Source organism: Pelophylax lessonae (genome assembly GCF_965119305.1).
Source record: "Pelophylax lessonae genome assembly, chromosome: 2".
Lineage (NCBI taxonomy): Eukaryota > Metazoa > Chordata > Amphibia > Anura > Ranidae > Pelophylax > Pelophylax lessonae.
Window position 1 is genome coordinate 463,481,654 of NC_138769.1, and position 20,211 is coordinate 463,501,864.

At 41.4% G+C, this 20,211-nt stretch overlaps 1 pseudogene across 1 annotated transcript in view; it reads right to left on the reverse strand.

Moving 5' to 3' along the window:
- Positions 1 to 8,132: 8,132 nt before the first annotated feature.
- The window catches only part of LOC309548147 (tigger transposable element-derived protein 1-like), a 40,925-nt pseudogene continuing 28,846 nt past the window's right edge, over positions 8,133 to 20,211 (reverse strand). The window contains exon 3 of the transcript in view: positions 8,133 to 8,158. The product of the transcript in view is annotated as a tigger transposable element-derived protein 1-like (transcript). The remainder of the gene's footprint in view (positions 8,159 to 20,211) is intronic.

Genomic DNA, 20,211 nt, shown 5'->3' on the forward strand with positions numbered 1-20,211 from the left:
TGCAAATATACACCCGATTCCAGTACCTACAAGTTTTCTGTTTTTATTTAAAGATTGGCTTTCTTCAACCTCACTTGCGTTCCTCTGGGTATGCTTGAGCAGCTGTGGAAAGCTGAAAGGCTAGCCAACAGATTTTTCAGCCCCCACAGATGTCAATTAGTGTCTCTTGGGCTTGTTTTGGAATCACTTGGGTGCCGGGACTTCCATGTGCTGACTTATTTGCAAAGCATGAGTTATTCACTAACTCCATTATATTAATTAGAAGATTATCAGCTCTCAGTGGTTAGCTTGTCTGCTGTAGGGAGGTTCATATGAGATGTTAATGCAAAACCAATTGAGAATGGATTCTATGACTGTATAAAACCTGCTATCTCCATTATTTCTCAAGCTGTGCATATGCTGTAAAAATCGAAATTGTTTAGCTTAGTTACAGGCTAAGGTAACCTAGATAGCAGGTCTGCACAGCTGCACACAGAGATGACAACTAGCCAACAATTTATTGTTAGAGTGGGCCAGAGGTAGTGTGTCATGTAAACAGAAAAAAATATGTCACTACAGTACAAAAAATATAGTTATTTAAAGTGGTAGTAAACCGAGGCTTGCAAAAAAAAAAAAAAAAATACCCTGCAAAGGCAATGGCATAATGTGCGAGTCTGCATCGCATACTAGCACATTATGAAATACTTACCTTAGAACATAACCCTCAATTGGCACACTGTCACCACTGGCAGGGCTTCCATCTTCCCCTGGTCTTCCTTGCAGGTTTACGGGCTCTAGCTGTATGAGTGGCAGGGGCCACGTTGACGTCACTCCTGTGCATGTGGTATGTTGGACCATCAGAGCACATGCACAGGTGACAACACTGGCTGCATCCAGTGGGAATATCTCCTAAACACTGCAAGTTTAGGAAATATGCAATGTATTAACAGGTAAACCTTATTAAAGGCCTACCTGTAGGTACAAGTCCCAAAAAAAACTACTTTACTACCACTTTAATTATTGTGAATGGTTTCTGCTCTAAAAAGTGTGGAATACTAAGAAGTTATATTAAGAAGTGGAATGACTTGTTTCAGGGACGATCCTTGCAGAAGCATTCCATTACCATTCTAAATGGGGTATATTAAGGTTATTATGACCCTGTAGTGGGGTCATAGACTGGAGGTGAGCAGGCAATCTGTCTGAAGGTGGTGGTCACTGAACACATTAGATATTATTATATGAATTATCACTCCGAGTTGACACAGGGGTTGGGACTTTTTTGACACTGACATATTGCATCAACTATATTAGTTGTTCTAATCCTGTTTTATTTTACTTAGTTACTATATATTATAGAGAGACCGGTGAACACACTCTGGAAGATGTTAGCAGCAATCCATGCCTCACTATTAGGCAAATAGGAAGTACTGTGAGATATTTGCACATATTGTTTAGTTGTCATTTGCGCTGATTATATTTTATTTTATAATAAAGATCTATAAAGGGTTTGTATTTTATTTTCAATCTAACAGGGTATTTCACACTTAGTTTTCTTGCAATTAAAATATTACTGTCAATTTTAATATAGTATAATTTTAAAAAGCCAATTGGCTTAACTGGTCATTTCATGTTTCAGGTTCATAAAATTCTGTACACTTGGTAAGGTTCATGAACAGCTCAAAGCAATGGAAATCAATACTATGTTATACATTATGAGCAGTCACTAGTCCAATTAAAACATGCCCTAAAACTGGCTTCTGCCACCTAAAAGGCTAGTGGTCACAGTGGTAAATGTTAATGAGGCTTGGTGCAAGAAATGGCTAGTGATGCCATATTAAAAAGGTTTGTGCCAAATGATTTTTGGTATTGGCGATCAAATTTGGGATGAATAAAGCAGTTTCTGAGGCTAATTTACAAAATCAGTTGCGAATCTTATAACAATCAGTGGCGTCACTATGGGGGTGTGGGGAGTGTGGGTCGCCCCCCCGGTGACACCCGCCAGAAGGTGACACCAGGCGCCTCATTGAAAGGGGCACAGCGGCTCCCTCCTTCCCTTCCAGGATCTTTGCTATCCCCTCAGCTCCACGCGATCTTTGGGGAGGGTGGCGGAGGAGGGAGTGAGGCAGAGACAGACAGGGTGCCCGGGGTCAGATAGTGCCTCACACCCCCAACAATCGCATCTCTCTTTGGCTGCAGGAGTTTGTCTCCACCCTGGCTGCACCCACTGCAGACCAGACTATAGCCGCCTCCTACTCACCTCTGGCGTTCATGTACACAGGCCGGGTGGAAGAGGAGGAGGAGGAGGGACATCATGCACACAGCTGAAGTCTGTAAAACCAGGAGAACATGGTGGGGACATGGTGATTGGAAATGGGGGCATGGGCAGGTAACAACTGTGATGCCAGGAGTGATTTTAGGAAGGGGGTGGGGGTTACAGAATATGTACTAGGGGGTGCTTTACTTTGGATTAGAGAGGACTTGTGCTGGAAGGAGGGGGAGGCGAATTTGAAGTTTGACCACTCCCAGCACAATTCCTCTCCCCTCCCAAAGCACCCTCTAGCACATATCCTTTAACCCCCACACCCCTTAATCAAAGATCCCATCCCAACTCCATTCATCATCCCAATCCCATTCTGGCTCCATATTTTCACCCCATCACATCCCGACTCCTTCCATTCCCCTAATACCATCCCAGGCTCCATCTATTCCCCTGATCCCATCCCGGCTCCATCGATTCCCCTGATCCCTTCCTGGCTCCATCTGTTCCCCCGATCCCATCCCTGATCCATCCATTCCCCCGATTCCATCCCGGTTCCATCCATTCCTCTGATCCCATCCTGGCTCCATCCTTCCCCCCCAATCCCTCCCAGTTCCATCCTCCCCCCAAATGCCATCCTGGCTCCATTCACCACCCTGATACCATCTTGGCTCCATCCCCCACTCCGATCCCATCCAGCTCCATTGTTCCCCCTGACCCCATCCCGGCTCCATCCACCACCCTGATCCCATCCTGGCTCAATCCATCCCCTGATCCCACCCAGCTTCATCCTTTCCCTGATCCCATCGCAGCTCCATCCTTCACCCTGATCCAATCCCGGCTCCATCCACCACCCTGATCCCATCCCGGGCTCCATCCATCCCCATCCCCTGATACCGTCATGGCATCCCCTGATCCAATTCCGGCTCCATCCACCACCCCAAATCCTATCCAAACTCCATCCACCACCCCGATTCCATCCCAGCTCCTTACACTGTGAAAGGCTGGGGGGGGGGCTAGCCTGCTCAGTGCCTCGAGGGGGGGGCGGACACCATGTTTTACTGCACCAGATGACACCAACTCTAGTGACTCCACTGCTGACAACGGTTACATAGTTAGTCTGGTTGAAAAAAGACACAAGTCCATCCAGTTCATTAAACTGCAAATATTCATTTCAAAATTCCAACTATGTGAAAAGCAAATTCCTGTGTACCTACATCTGCACATAATTGGAAAATGAAATTCATTTTCACACAATTTATTGCATGAAGATTCTCAGCTCCTTTAGTAAGTCAGCCCATCTTTGTCTTTCTTTATCCAAACTGACATGCTTATCTGCTGTACAAGTCTGGGACTGGGTTTTCGGAAGAGAGAGGAGGAGCCATGGCATTTAGCTTGAAGAACTAACCCACAGATTTGGAAAAAAAATAATAATCTAGCTAATAGTAATCATAGGAGCATGAGAAGTTTGCAGCATGGTTACAAATTAACAACCTCAATATTGCTGTATGGCCTTGTATTGAGGTGATTATATCAGAATTATGGCTACAGCTACAGTCATGACCCTAATATGTTTTTTAAAGCCAGCGATTCTCCATGTACCGATGCGTCTGGTCACATCAGATGCACTGCACATAGTGAGAGGAATTTCTGTTGTCCCACCCTGTCTGTAACATCAGAAATCAGAGGCAACCAGGATTTGATCACTTCCAATTTCAGTTTGATTGTTTACAAGCTGTTACTGGCTTGCAAACCATCTGATCAAACTCACCTTAGTTTTATCAGATGCTTTGGAGGCCAGATGAGAGGAGCTGTCATAGCCCACGCTATCACAAGGGATGTTGTTCATTCGTTGTGATAGAAATAAAGTTGATCAAAAGACATTTAAAGTTACAGTGTAAACATTTTTTTTTTAATAAAATAAATATTAAAATAAAAATATGTAAAGCCCCTCTCTCCACCCTTTCTTATCCAGGATTCTAAGTAAATTTCTAGCAAAAAAATGCCCTGTTTTGAACTGGTTAAAGTAAATTATTTCCCTATCATCTTTCATCTACTCCTTAAACCAAGCAATATATTCAAAGAACATAACAGGCTTTTAAACAAACGTTGATTATGTAACAATTGTTTCCTTCGGTGCCAATTTCTTTCAATGCAGAAATGTTGATGCCAACATCTTTCCACCCTATAAATGTATCTTTGGTGCAATGGATCCTGGCGCAGGAGGAGAGAGTTTTCAAACAAGGAGTTATGTTTACATAAGGAAGCTTTAGTTTAGGTTTGCAAAAAACATTACTGTTTGGGTTACAGGGAAGAATTGGTTGTGAGATGCCTTAGGGTTGGGCATAGCTCTCTGCACTGCACTAAATCTACTAGCACCAATCTCTTGGCAATGAAAGCCTATGTATTATTTTTAGCCATAATAGCAAGATTAGATTTTAATAAGCCAAATATAAACTAATAAGGATTGAAAAAAAACACATGAGGCTCTGTTATTACCACAGTTTTGGTTGTTGCAAAAATGTGAAAACACTTAATGAAATATATGAAGATTGTAAAGGTTGTAATCAAATGATAAAGGTTAATTTATAACAAAGAATAAGGCACACCCTGTGTAGGATGTCTAAATAAGAAAACATTTTCAGGTCAATTACACTATTACAATGCACATTGGCACAGATTGTTAATACATAGTCGCACACATACATATATTATCATATATATAAATACATACATATAAATAAGTGCAACTTATCACCCATGCGAGCTAGGAAACATTTTTCATGAATATATATAGATATTATAACCCCATTTATTTTCCATAGATCCCAATTCTCTAATAAAGGAATGATTTCCCTTACAAAAATCTTGCTAGATAATGAGAAATTTGCTGAAAATGTTGCATTCTGTGAATAGTATACTTTGGGGCTGGGGTCGAAAATATAGTTTTAGGAAAAATAGTTAAAAAATTTGTTGAGTTTTATGAATGTATTTATTTTTCTTTGCACAAAGCATCCTAGAGTTATTTTTTAAGATGTACAAGTAAGTAACACAAAAAGTTTTTTTTAAAGCTATGCTGTTTATTTTAATCTTGCTGAAGGAACCTGGGTTTGACAAAGACATCATATTCACCTTTAAGCAGCTCACAGGTACAGATTTAGAAACTTTTGTTCCCAAGGTGCCCATCAAGAGCAATTATTCCTTCTTGTGGTAAAAGAAAAGTGGCCAACAACTCACTGGTACCAGACGAGTTGCCATTTCAAGAGCAAAAAGGTATATTTTACTGATATGCTACTACTATTGTTGGCCACACTGGCCAGTCCTCTCCTAACCAAGAATATCACTTATTTTCTGTATCAGTAATGACATAAAAATGGTAGAGATATATGAAAAATACCTTTGTACCCAGTGGCTTATCTGCTAAGCATCATAATACTTACTCCTACCAGAAACAGGGTAATTCTTCTATTCCATTCTATTCTACCTTTACTAGTTGTCACTGTGAACCTTTTAGACACAAAGTAAAAACTTGACCCAATAATCATCTTGTCTGCTAGCTAAACAATTGTCATTTTGTCACACATAAATGTAAGCTGATGCCTCAGCCCTAACAAAACTTTTGAAATCTTTTCAGCCACAATGGTGGGTACCTAATTTGATATTTTTGGTCAGATAAAGGCTTCTCTGTGCTCTATGCAGACATAGAAGGGAAAGTAGCATGCTTCTTGAAATTCTTCTTGTGTTCTCATCTGCAAAAGAATCATATCAGCAGCTATGGCCAGGGGCAATTTATTTATCTTTCATGATCCATTTTAGTAAGCCACAGGAATGATGCACCATGGCAAAAGGGGGTATACCAAACGAAACCTAATCAGCCTAGGTAAAATAAGCCACTCAGTAGGGTCATTTCACAAAGTTATCGGTAAAAAAAATGTTGTGATAGCGCTGCCAAATAGTGAACAATCAATCAATCAATTTATTATTTAATCAATTGAAAAAACAAAAACAGTGACTTCCATAAATATTGGGTAACAATAAACTCCTGTGCTATAAAATTGCTATAAATATTGATACATTGAAAAATACATAAAAACATATTAGGTAAATAAATAAAGTCCTAACAGTCCACTCATAAAATGCTCTAGTAAATCTTCATATTTCAGTATGTGCTCCACCATATAACAAGAGTGCTCCATCACCAGGTGAGATACTCGCTCACCTCAGGGCAAGACCCTCAAATGGGGTCAACACAGCATAATGGTAATCAATCCTGTACACCAGATAGTGGGTCCTCTGCTCAATTCCTCCTTTGATGATAGAACTTATCCAGCTGGGATGACTCCACAGAACTCTCAGAAAAAGGAAACAATCTCCAATAGTGCAGTATCGTGGTTTAAGTGCATAGGGGAATACCAGCCAAGCTTAAGGAAATGCTCATTATACTGCTAAAGGCCAATATAATTAACTGGTCTCTGTACTTTTTTGCCTATTGGATCAGAGATCACTGAGTTAAATTCCAATCACTGTATAACGCGCTCGCCCTAGCCGTCCGGCTCACCTTTTGAAGAAGTCACGCGGGAGAGTGGTGTAATGCATAAAGAGGGAGCCAGGCGGTGTGTATCATTACTTCATCTGGATGCTGTGAGACTCTGTTACTCTGTTATATCATATTGCTTGTTTTTAACTGAATAAATATAAAGTGAATTTCCTTAAGCTTGGCTGGTATTCTTTTATGCATTTTAACCATGATACTGCACTATTGGAGATTGTTTCTTTTATTCTGAGAGTTCTGTGGAGTCATCATTGCTGGGGAAGTTCTATCATCATCAGAGGAGGAAGTGAGCAGAGGACCCACTATCTGGTGTACAGGATTGATTACCATTATGCTGTGTTGGCCCTTTTGAGGGTCTTGTCCTGAGGTGAGCGAGTATTTCACTTGGTGATGGAGCACTTTTGTTATATGGTGGAGTTCATATTGAAATATGAAGATGCACTAGAGCACTTTATGCGTGGACTGTTAGGACTGTATGTGGGAACACATTTAGTGATAGCTACAATATCTTTATTATTTTTTATCATTTTAGAAAGTTAACACACCAGGAGAAGGATACCTTTTTTTTTAATAAGTGACTGTTTTTTTTTTTTCAATCCAATGAGATCTAAAATTTACAGTCACATAACTGAAACAGCAGCCAAGCAGAAGGTATGAGATCTAAGTACTAAGAAAATATCAACTGACTCCTAAAGCATACTGTCTACTACCTCCATTCAATAAAGGGACCAGATGTGTAATTTGGTAAATACTGTAACATGAACACAGCTGCTGTAAAAGTGGCAAAACAATGAGGAAGACCAGCATGGCTCCCAGGGATACAACTGAGGAAAGTATCAAACACACATTTTGGTTGTGAATTCTGGGCTCTGTGTCTACTCCTTGGTCCCCCTAGGCTGACTTGGAGGTGGATGTAATTGCCTTTTACTCCTCTGTGGGGTGGTTGATGCATGGGGATATCATTAATATGCTATGGAGGATTGGTAACGTCTTGGATTATATAGTCTATGTCTATGAGTTTTTTGACATTTCTATATTATTTGCTTTTCAAGATCCCTTTGCTGTATTGGCTGTGGATGCTGTAACATTGTATTGTTCGTGTATTGTTGGTACGGTTGTGACTATTGTTTGTGTGTTAAATGTTTACGAATGCAATGAAAACTATTAAAAAAACATAGATTTATTTATTTACAAGAAGAATGAAATTTCAATGACCATTCAGGTTGTGGACAAAGCTGACATTATGTCTACCAGACAAGCCAGAAATGGCCATGATAGAGAAAAAAAATGATGCAGATTTAAACATTTTCTAAAGAGGACCTATGGCATTTTTATTTATCTTTTTTAGATAAATATGTGAGAAGGATCTGCTAAAATAAAAACAAAAATGTGTTTTATAAAACAATAGATGCAGCATATGATGATGAAAACACCCTCAATACACCTGGTAGCCTGATATGTCAACTTTGCCAAGGCTATAAGTGTCCTGAAGAAATTCAGAGCAGTATTTTTATTCATGTTTTTTTGCTTAAAAAAATATATAGTTGTTTGGTAATATTTACATATGCCTTACTAAAGCATATTTCCTTTTTTAACCCAAACTGAAATAACACCTGTTTATATTGATTACATGTTCCCCGTAACTTAGTGTAAACAAATAAAAATTGCTACTTACACTTTAAATTTCTTTATACTTGCTTAAATATCCTTACATGCTCTCCCTGCTGTGTAATGTTTAGGTCAGCGCTGTAGAGTAATATTCAGCACAATTAACCCTGTCTGTACTGTGTTCATTATTCTTTATTATCAACTGTAAACTAGATTTGAATGCTGTCTGTCCTAACAAAAGGTTAACATTTTAGAATCTGCCCTTCTGCATTGTATGTTAGTGATAGCATAGGGGGAAAGACACTTGAGACAGTGTAGAAATTTTTAGAATGAGCCATGACACCTTCTCTTTAGAAGCATTCTAAACAGTAAGAAATATTTTGGGGTAATCTATAGTCAAATTTGACTATGTTTAACTAAATAGAATATCTACGCCTATCCCTGGTGCAGCAAAGGACAGGGGCGTAATAAAATAAAGAGACATGTGCCACGTCCTGAATGTCAGAAATACAAAAAAGGGGGAGGAATAAATGGACTTTGAAGGCACCGTAATAAAAAACACAACACTTTATTTTGGATACGTATTAAAACCACAAAAGTGTGTATCGACCGATCAACATGGACAATTTCATTGATCAGAGGATACAAATGATAGGTGAGTGGGGAGGACCTCACCACCTAAAGCAAACAATGCAACAGACAATACAAGATTGCATTTGAATGATATACAAAGGAGAAGTAGGGCGCTATACGCTGCACACAGACCGCACCACGGTGCAGGCACCGCAGAGCGTCCTGTACAATATGATAACAGCTTCCAAAAGGAAATAAACCAATATATCCAATTGCTCTACATGTTTCGCCTGGTATTCAGACTTCATCCGGAGCGGTTTGGAATATAGATTCCATAGGAAGATGTTGCTGGAGCCAACCAATAGGCACCAGAAGAATAATAAACCAATCTTGTGATTAGTAATCACGAGGGGTGACCTGCTGAGGTAGCTGGAGGAGCACGCACTGCTTATGGTCAGATTAAAAGGGAATCAGGTAGTCACAATATAGGGTATGCCTGTCCCATACATAGCCGGACATAAGGCATATAGTAAAATAGCAGGCAGTTCCTCCAAAACGAAAAAAGCATGCAGCGCGTCCTCCAAATGCTCCTCAAGGACACAGATCAGTGACCCCCGGATGGGGAATGACCACCATTCCACATGGTGGTCATTCCCCATCCGGGGGTCACTGATCTGTGTCCTTGAGGAGCATTTGGAGGACGCGCTGCATGCTTTTTTCGTTTTGGAGGAACTGCCTGCTATTTTACTATATGCCTTATATCCGGCTATGTATGGGACAGGCATACCCTATATTGTGACTACCTGATTCCCTTTTAATCTGACCATAAGCAGTGCGTGCTCCTCCAGCTACCTCAACAGGTCACCCCTCGTGATTACTAATCACAAGATTGGTTTATTATTCTTCTGGTGCCTATTGGTTGGCTCCAGCAACATCTTCCTATGGAATCTATATTCCAAACCGCTCCGGATGAAGTCTGAATACCAGGCGAAACATGTAGAGCAATTGGATATATTGGTTTATTTCCTTTTGGAAGCTGTTATCATATTGTACAGGACGCTCTGCGTTGCCTGCACCGTGGTGCGGTCTGTGTGCAGCGTATAGCGCCCTACTTCTCCTTTGTATATCATTCAAATGCAATCTTGTATTGTCTGTTGCATTGTATGCTTTAGGTGGTGAGGTCCTCCCCACTCACCTATCATTTGTATCCTCTGATCAATGAAATTGTCCATGTTGATCGGTCGATACACACTTTTGTGGTTTTAATACGTATCCAAAATAAAGTGTTGTGTTTTTTATTACGGTGCCTTCAAAGTCCATTTATTCCTCCCCCTTTTTTGTATTTCCAAATTTGACTATGAACACATAAAAATATATAGCAGGGTTTAATTAAATTTGACTGCAAACATGGAAATACATTTTTAAGAGAAATTATTCTGATTTGTGTTCAGTTTATCTACTTATTTTTTGTACAAGTCTTAATTTATATTTTATGTATTTTTTAATGTATTTTAAATATATATTTTTATTACAAATAAGCATTCAATAAAGGTCTGAACCCAAGGCAGAGTTATTGCAGATCATTCTGAATTTCCTAAAGAGGAAGCCCAGCACTAGTTTTTCCCTTTGTCCCTGTCTCTGTCTAATAATTACCTGTACTGCATACTTAAAGGTTATTTCCTCTTTTGAAGGGGAAAAAAAGTATTAAATAAAGAAAAAAATAATATAGTGTATACAATTGCAACACAAGTCATATTGTGATTCAATGTTATTAAAACGTACCTTTCCTTTTCAATCTGCAGCCGCTGTAATTTTCTGAAAGTGCAATGCAATATGGCTACCTGGAGGTGTTGTGTACACAGAATGTGTACTGAACACGCCTCCAAAACATTTTTTCCGACTTGTATGATTGGCTCACTGATTTTCCCAGAAGTCTGCATTAAGATATAAGTCCGATTTCAGGCATCCCCTGCAACATAAATGTCATTTTTTGGTGAGATACTCCCAATAGGAACACGTCAATAGGGATGCAGGCCCAGCAGATTTTCTCATTTATGCTCTTCAGCTGCACATCTGGTTGATAATTATAAAACCACTCCCATTAGACCCACTCGGCACAGGGGCACAGAGGAACAAACAATGATATCTTCAGAATAACAAAAGGTAGGAATCTGCAACAAAGGTTGTTATAATCCATGCAATGTACATAGATCACCTAGAGGGGAATGTTTTTTTCTAAATAAAAGTGCAGTTACGCTTTAAAGCTGAAGAAGGATGTATCCTATCTCTGAACATGTATGGGTTGTATGATCTCCAGCTATTCAGCTCTATTGCCAATTCTGGATTGTTTTAGGTAAACTGTAATTTTAGCTTTGTGAAACTGTAAAGTGGAATTTAAAGCCCCACCTGCTGCCTGAAATGTCACAAGTGAAATATTGGTGAAAAAGTAATAGAAAGACATGTTTTATACCTGGATATAATAAATACAAAAAACATACTGTATATGTACATGAAATGTTCCCCTATTAAGATGTAGCTACATTGTAGCTATGCAACCAACCAGCAGCAGCTTTTGTTAGTTCTGATTATAATGCCCATATTATTGATATTGTTTCAGAGCTTCTGTCAACGTATGTTTTTTTTTCTAGCTCTCTCTTCACAGTGTGGCATCCCATCTAAATGATAAGCAGTGTGTCTTCTAAAATGTTAAAAAAGCAACAGAATGCATGTTTGGCCCAGCAAACTAGAGTAATAATCTAATTTGATATCCAGGCCTTCACCCCATAGTTTCCTGTCATGATATTCATCACAAATTGCCCACAGAAAGTGCAAAAAAAAAAAAAAAAAGAATAATCAGGTTGAATATGTGAAGATTTTAAAGAATCTCTCCAATATACAAATTACTAATCCACCACCATCAGCAGTGACTAATACATACATTTTCCATTTACATCAGCCTTTTATCCTGTTTGTTATTGCTCAGTGCAATACCTTAGTTCCTTTTTCTAGGTTTCCTTTTCTTTATCTTCATTTGGTAACCCTGCCTGTAACACTTTTTCTGTGCTAGGTTGATGCTCACATACTCAAATGGTTTGGACAAGCTACAATACATCTTCAGTTGAATGTGACTAACTACTAATAGATAACACTGCAGAGATCACAGAATGTAATCAGCTCACTGGATTTCTGGCAGCATAAACAGGTTTCTTTTAGCACTTTAATCATATGCACTACAACACTTTCAAAAGCAATTTTAACAGACCTAAAGGGAGAAAAAAGCCGAATGTTGTTGGGGTTCATGTACAATTTAATGCTTTGCTGTAACAAATGTAAAATTATTTTATATGAATAATAGCTTTCATTTCTAATCATTGGCCTTGCATTAGCATTCTAAAAATAGAAAGTGATGAAATCTGAATTTGGAAAAATGTGCCAGTTTAAAAACCCTACTCTGCATAAATGTACTGAATATTAGAGATGGACGAACATCGGCCGGGGCGGTTCACGAACGTCAGCCGCAAATTTTCTCAAAAGTCAGCGAACCATAAGTTTGCGGTGGGCCTCATTGACTTCAATGGGAGACGAACTTTAAAAACCTTTAGGTCATATTTGCAGCCACAAAAGACTTACTAGCTGTGCACAAATAGTCCCAGCACATGGACAATGTCATAACAGAAGTATTGCAATTGAAAAAGTTGCCCTAAACTTTTATTTTTTTTTTACAGCAAAAAATATATATATTTTTTTCATAAATCCGCCAGAACTGACAGCAGCCAGTAAATACATGTCTAATACATATAGGGCCCATTCACACATCTGTAAAATGGGTCCGCATCCATTCCACAATTTGGCGGTACCTTTACAGACCCATTGATTTTCAATTACAGTCTGAAAAATTAGGCATTCACAGGATAAAGAAGTAAGTGTCGGCCATTCCAGGCCCCAAAAATTAGCCCACATGCGTTTACCTGACAGCTAAGAATGTAGTATTCTGTGGCTGAAGGTACATTAGGCTTTCACAGGATACAGAAGTAAGTGTCGGCCAGAATTGGCCCCAAAAATTAGCCCACATGGGTTTACCTGACAGCTAAGAACGAAGTATTCTGTGGCTGAAGGTACATTACGCATTCACAGGATACAGAAGTAAGTGTCGGCCTGTATAGGCCCCAAAAATTAGCCCACATGGGTTTACCTGACAGCTAAGAACATTGTATTCTGTGGCTGAAGGTACATTAGGCATTCACAGGATACAGAAGTAAGTGTCGGCCAGTATAGGCCCCAAAAATTAGCCCACATGGGTTTAACTTACAGCTAAGAGCGTTTATTTGATGGCTGGAGGTACATTAGGCATTCACAGGATACAGAAGTAAGTGTCGGCCTGTATAAGCTCCAAAAATTAGCCCACATGGGTTTACCTGACAGCTAAGAACGTTGTATTCTGTGGCTGAAGGTACATTAGGCATTCACAGGATACAGAAGTAAGTGTCGGCCAGTATAGGCCCCAAAAATTAGCCCACATGGGTTTACCTGACAGCTAAGAACGTAGTATTTAGTGGCTGGAGGTACATTAGACATTCACAGTATACAGAAGTAAGTGTCAGCCTGTATAGGCCACAAAAATTAGCTCACATGGGTTAAAATGACAGCAAAGAACGTAGTGTATTTGATGGCTAGAGGTACATTAGGCATTCACAAGATACAGAAGTAAGTGTCGGCCTGTATAGGACCCAAACATTAGCTCACGTGGGTTTAACTGACAGCAAAGAACGTAGTGTATTTGATGACTAGAGGTACATTAGGCATTCACAGGATACAGAAGTAAGTGTCGGTTTGTATAGGCCCTAAAAATTAGCCCACATGGGTTTAATTGACAGAAAAGACGTAGTATTTGATGGCTAGAGGTACATTAGGCATTCACACAGTATACAGAAGTAAGTGTCGGCCTGTATAGGCCCCAAAAATTAGCTAACATGGGTTTAACTGACAGCAAAGAACGTAGTGTATTTGATGGCTAGAGGTACATTAGGCATTCATAGGATACAGAAGTAAGTGTCGGCCTGTATAGGCCCCAAAAATGAGCTCACATGGGTTTAACTGACAACAAAGAACGTAGTGTATTTGATGACTAGAGGTACATTAGGCATTCACAGGATACAGAAGTAAGCGTCGGCCTGTATAGGCCCCAAAAATTAGCCCACATGGGTTTAACTGACAGCAAAGAACGTAATATTTGATGGCTAGAGGTACATTAGGCATTCACACAGTATACAGAAGTAAGCGTCGGCCTGTAGAGGCTCCAAAAATTAGCTCACATGGGTTTAACTGACAGAAAATAACGTAGTGTATGTGATGGCTAGAGGTACATTAGGCATTCACACAATATACAGAAGTAAGTGTTGGCCTGTATAGGCTCCAAAAATTAGCTCACATGGGTTTAACTGACAGCAAAGAATGTAGTGTATTTGATGGCTAGAGGTACATTAGGCATTCACAGGATACAGAAGTAAGTGTCGGCCTGTATGGACCCCAAAAATTAGCTCACATGGGTTTAACTGACAGCAAAGAACGTAGTGTATTTGATGGCTAGAGGTACATTAGGTATTCAAAGGATACAGAAGTAAGTGTCGGCCTGCATAGGCCCCAAAAATTAGCCCACGTGGGTTTAACTGACAGAAAAGAACGTAATGTATTTGTTGGCTAGAGGTACATTAGGCATTCACAGTATACAGAAGTGTCGGCCTGTATAGGCCCCAAAAAATAGCCATCCAATGGACATGAAATGCCTTTATGCCGCTGTATTTAGTGAAGACAAGGACCAGGAATTGTTGTGGGTTGATGGCGGTCTTGCAGATATTTTTGGCCTGTCATGAGGAATTTCAATGAAACATGGTCTACTGGTTACATGTGTTGAATTCTTCAGAGATCCATGCCTCATTCATTTTTTTAAATGTGAGGTAGTCTACACTGTCATGAGCTAGGCGAGTGCGCTTATCGGTCACGATCCCCCCCTGCTGTGCTGAACGTCCTTTCGGACGGGACACTGGACGGGAGGCAAGCCAACAGTTCCATTGCAAATTGTGCAAGCTCAGGCCAGAGGTCAAGCCTGCCCACCCATCACTCCTCAGAGCGTCCACATCGGCCGTTAACCCGATGTAGTCGGACACCTGTTGGACACCTTTTTTTACGCTCAAACATTTAAGCCACAGAAGCCTGTCTTTTTCCAGAACAACGTGACGACGGCATCATGGAAGGTGGAGTGGAGGAAAACTGTGAGGAGACAGGAGAAGGAGAAGAGGCTGGACGGTGAGAGCCTGGAATGTGCCTTTGTGGGTTCTGACAATGTTGCTCCCACTGGGCTTGGAGATGGGATTTCAGGTGCCTTCTTAAGGCGGTTGTCCCTAGGTGAGTGTTGGGCTTACCGCGACTTATGCGTTGACTGCAAAGGCTGCAGATGGCAACTAGGGATGATCGAACGGTTCGGGTCGACCATCGGTTCGACCCGAACATTGGCTGTTCCAGGTTCGGCCGAATTTAGAACTTTTTGCCCAAAAAGTTCGGAATTCGGCAACCAGAACCGACCAAAATGCAATGGGACAGGAAATGGGCTTTAAAAGCCCATGATTGGACCAGAACCATTAGCAAAAGCCAATTGAGGGGGCAGGAGAATGCTAGGAATGTGATTGGAGTGACTAGGGGGTCCATAGGCCAATCATTAGTGAATACACCCCCAGTATATAAGATAGCCCCCGCCAAATTCCTGGCATTGTTATACAGGGACATGGAAGAGAGTGGAAGCAGTTCTGTGACTTCTGCTACAAAGTGTCATTTAGCATTTATTAGTGTGAGGAAAGGGATATCTAGTGTAGTTAGGGTGCTCTTTTACAATTTAGTTAGATGCAAACATTTTGTTTCTGTAGGGAAAGTGTTAAGTGCCAGGGTGACCGTAGTGTAGTGTAGGTTGAACTGACACGGACTGCTATGGCAGGGTGACCAAACCCTTCCATATCAGGGTGACCGCTATAGAGAAAAGCTAGTTTCTCTGAAGTCACTTTCGCTGCAGTAATATGGCTTTGCTTGCTTTTTGGCTGCAGGCTTCTATAGGGATTTTTTGAGCACATGTTTGGAGTCAGGCATGACATCTGAACATGTGTATAGGGGGTATATATACACACCCATGTATGTATATATACACCTGCACATATATAGGTGTGAAAGGAGCAGAAAACACTACTTGCGCTAATGAAATAATTAACACCAATATAGAACCTATATATACAACCTATATATGTCTAAGTGTAAAATACATATAAATGTGTGTATATATACCAGCGGAGCCATATTAGTGTAAATGATTTCATTAGGGCAAGCATATATTTTTGCTACTATAACATCTATATATGTCTAGGTGTATATATACATATAAGTATGTGTGTATATATACCCATATACACAAGTTCAGATGTTTTGCCTGCCTCCAAAGAACCCAAAAAAATGCCCAAAAAAACGCTAGCGCCAAAAAAAAAAAACGCCCAGGTGTGTTGTTGCAGGCATTTTTTTGGGGTTTTTGGAGGCATGCAAAACATCTGAACTTGTGTATAGTGGTATATATACACACATACTTATATGTATTTTACACTTACACATATATAGGTGTTATAGGAGCGGAGCCATATTAGTGTAAATGATTTCATTAGCGCAAACATATATTTCTGCTACTATCACACCTATATATGTCTAGGTGTATATATACATATAAGTATGTGTGTATATATACCCGTATACACAAGTTCAGATGTTTTGCCTGCCTCCAAAGAACCCCAAAAAATGCCCAAAAAAACGCTAGCGCCAAAAAAAAAAACGACCAGGTGTGTTGTTACAGGCATTTTTTTGGGGTTTTTGGAGGCAGGCAAAACATCTGAACTTGTGTATATGGGTATATATACACACATACTTATATGTATATATACACCTAGACATATATAGGTGTGATAGCAGCAGAAATATATGCTTGCGCTAATGAAATCATTTACACTAATATGGCTCCGCTCCTATAACACCTATATATGTGTAAGTGTAAAATACATATAAGTATGTGTGTATATATACCACTATACACAAGTTCAGATGTTTTGCCTGCCTCCAAAAACCCCCAAAAAATGCCTGCAACAACACACCTGGGTGGTTTTTTTTTTTGGCGCTAGCGTTTTTTTGGGCATTGGGCCAGCATTATCCACCAACAGTACCAGTCAGCAGTACCAGCCGGCAGTACCCACCAACAGTACCAGCCAGCAGTATCCATCAGCATTACCCACCAGCAGTACCCGCCAGCAGTACCCACCAGCAGCACCTGCCAGCAGTACCCACCAGCAGTACCAGCCAGCAGTACCCAGCAACAGTACCAGCCAGCAGCACCCACCAGCAGTACCCACCAGAAGCACCTGTAAGCAGTACTAGCCAGTAAAACCAGCCAGTAGTACCCACCAGCAGTACCAGCCAGTAGTACCAGCCAGCAGTACCCTCCAGCAGTACCAGCCAGCATTATCTGCCAGTATTACCAGCCATAAGTACCTCCCAGTAGTAGCAGCCAACAGTACCTGCCAGTAGTATCAGCCAGCAGTACCCACCAACAGTACCTGCCAGCAATACAAGACTTCAGTACCCACCAACAGTACCAGCCAGCAGTACCCACCAGCAGTACCAGCTAGCAGTACCATCAAGTAGTACCAGCCAGCAATACCCACCAGCAGTACCAGCCAGCAGTACCAGCCAGTAGTACAAGCCAGCAGTACCTGTTGCAGAATCCACCAGCAGTACCAACCAGCATTATCCACCAGCAGTACCAACCAGCATTACCCACCAACAGTACCCACTATCAGTACCAGCCAGCAGTACCAGCCAGTAGTGCCAGCCAGCATTACCCACCAACAGTACCAGTCAGCAGTACCAGCCAGCAGTGCCAGCCAGCATTATCCACCAGCAGTACCAACCAGCATTACTCACCAACAGTACCCACTATCAGTACCCACCAGCAGTACCAGCCAGCAGTACCAGCCAGTAGTGCCAGCCAGCATTACCCACCAACAGTACCAGTCAGCAGTACCAGCCAGCAGTGCCAGCCAGAAGTACCCACCAATAGTACCAGCTAGCAGTATCTACCAGCAGTACCCGCCAGCAGTACACACAGGCAGCACCTGCCAGCAGTACCAGCCAGCCATATCCACCAGCAGTACCCGCCAGCAGTACCCACCAACAGTACCCACCATTAGTACCAGCCATCAGTACCTACCAGCAGTACCAGTCAGCAATACCCACCAACAGTACCAGCCAGCAGTACCACTCAGCAGTACCCACCAACAGTACCAGCCAGCAGTACCCTCCAGCAGCACCTGTCAGCAGTACCAGCCAGCAGTACATGCCAGCAGTACCTATCACCAGTACCAGCCAGAAGTACCCACCAACAGTACCAGGCAGCAGTACCAGCCAGCAGTACCCACCAACAGTACCAGCCAGCAGTACCCACCCGCAGTATCCACCAACAGAACCAGCCAGCAGTACCCACCAACAGAACCAGCCAGAAGTACCCACCAACAGTACCAGCCAGCAGTACCCAACAGCAGTAACCCCCAGCAGTATCCACCAGCAGTACCAGCCCTGGAGAACAGCTAGAATCAGCCATCAGCCATACGTGCCTGGAGGACAGCAGCAGCCAGCGATACCTGCAGGAATCCTGAGGAAGAAGTGAAGATTGAGGTCAGTTGAGTTTCAGGTAAACCGCAGTGCATCCGTGTTAAAGCAGCTTTAGGCCCCTTTCACACGATCGGTCCAATGGGGTCCCCCTGTCTGTTTTTCAGGTGGACCCAATCGGACCCTCCATTCACCTCTATAGAGTGTCATATGTAAAAGATGTAAAGGGACTTATGTCCGTTTACACTCGCCTATCTCCAGTCCGATCCACTTAAAAAAACAGAAGGGAATCTGTCCCCATCTGACAGGGCGGATCATTTTGGAGGGCCCATAGAGTAGAGCGAGCTGTGTCTGCTCTGCATTTGCTGAGTGGACACAGACCTGTCATCTGCCTGCTCTGCTTATTGTGGTCTGCAACCAGTTACCAAATCGCTAAAGTGGCCCTCGCTCCTCAAAAAGGTTGAACACCCCTGCTGTAAGGGCATGAGTCCCAGATGAAGAGGTCTGCTGTAGCAGCCCTCCCCCTTACTTTCAACATGGTGTGTGGCGGAAGGAAGGAGCACCGAATGGAGAGGTGTGCAGTACTATAGCAGGAGACCAACGGGGAAATAATAAAGATCTCCCATGACCTGCCACTGTCGTGGATGGTCTTAACACCTTCATCACTATGGTTGGCATTCTTCCCTACATCCAAGGCACTGAGAGCATGGCATTAATACTAGGCTTTATTACTGTGTAAACTGACACCAATACTAGGGGTTATTACTGCATAAACTGGCACCAATACTAGGGGTTATTACTGTGTAAACTGGCACCAATACTAGGGGTTATTACTGCGTAAACTGGCACCGATACTAGGCTTTATTACTGTGTAAACTGGCATCAATACTAGACTTTAATACTGTGTAAACTGGCATCAGAACTAGGCTATATTAATGCGTAAACTGGCATCAACACTAGGCTTTATTACTGCATAAACTGGCACCAATTCTAAAAGTTATTACTGTGTAAACTGGCACCAATACTAGGGTTTATTACTGAATGAACTGGCACCAATACTAGACCTTATTACTGCGTAAATTGGCTCCAATACTAGGCTATATTACTGCGTAAACTGGCACTAATACTAGGGGTTATTACTGTGTAAACTCGCATCAATACTAGGGGTAATTACTGTGTAAACTGGCACCAATACAAGGGGTTATTACTGTGTATACTGGCACCAATAATAGGCTTTGTTACTGTGTAAACTGGCACCAATACTAGGGGTTATTACTGTGTAAACTTGCATCATTACTAGGCTTTATTACTGTGTGAACTGGCACCAATACTAGGGGTTATTACTGCGTAAACTGGCACCAATACTAGGGGTTATTACTGCATAAACTGGCACCAATACTAGGGGTTATTACTGCGTAAACTTGCATCACTACTAGGTTTTACTACTGAGTAAATTGGCACCAATTTTAGGGTTTATTACTGCGTAAAGTGGCACCAATACTAGGCTTTATTACTGAGTGAACTGGCACCAATACTAGGCTATATTACTGCGTAAACT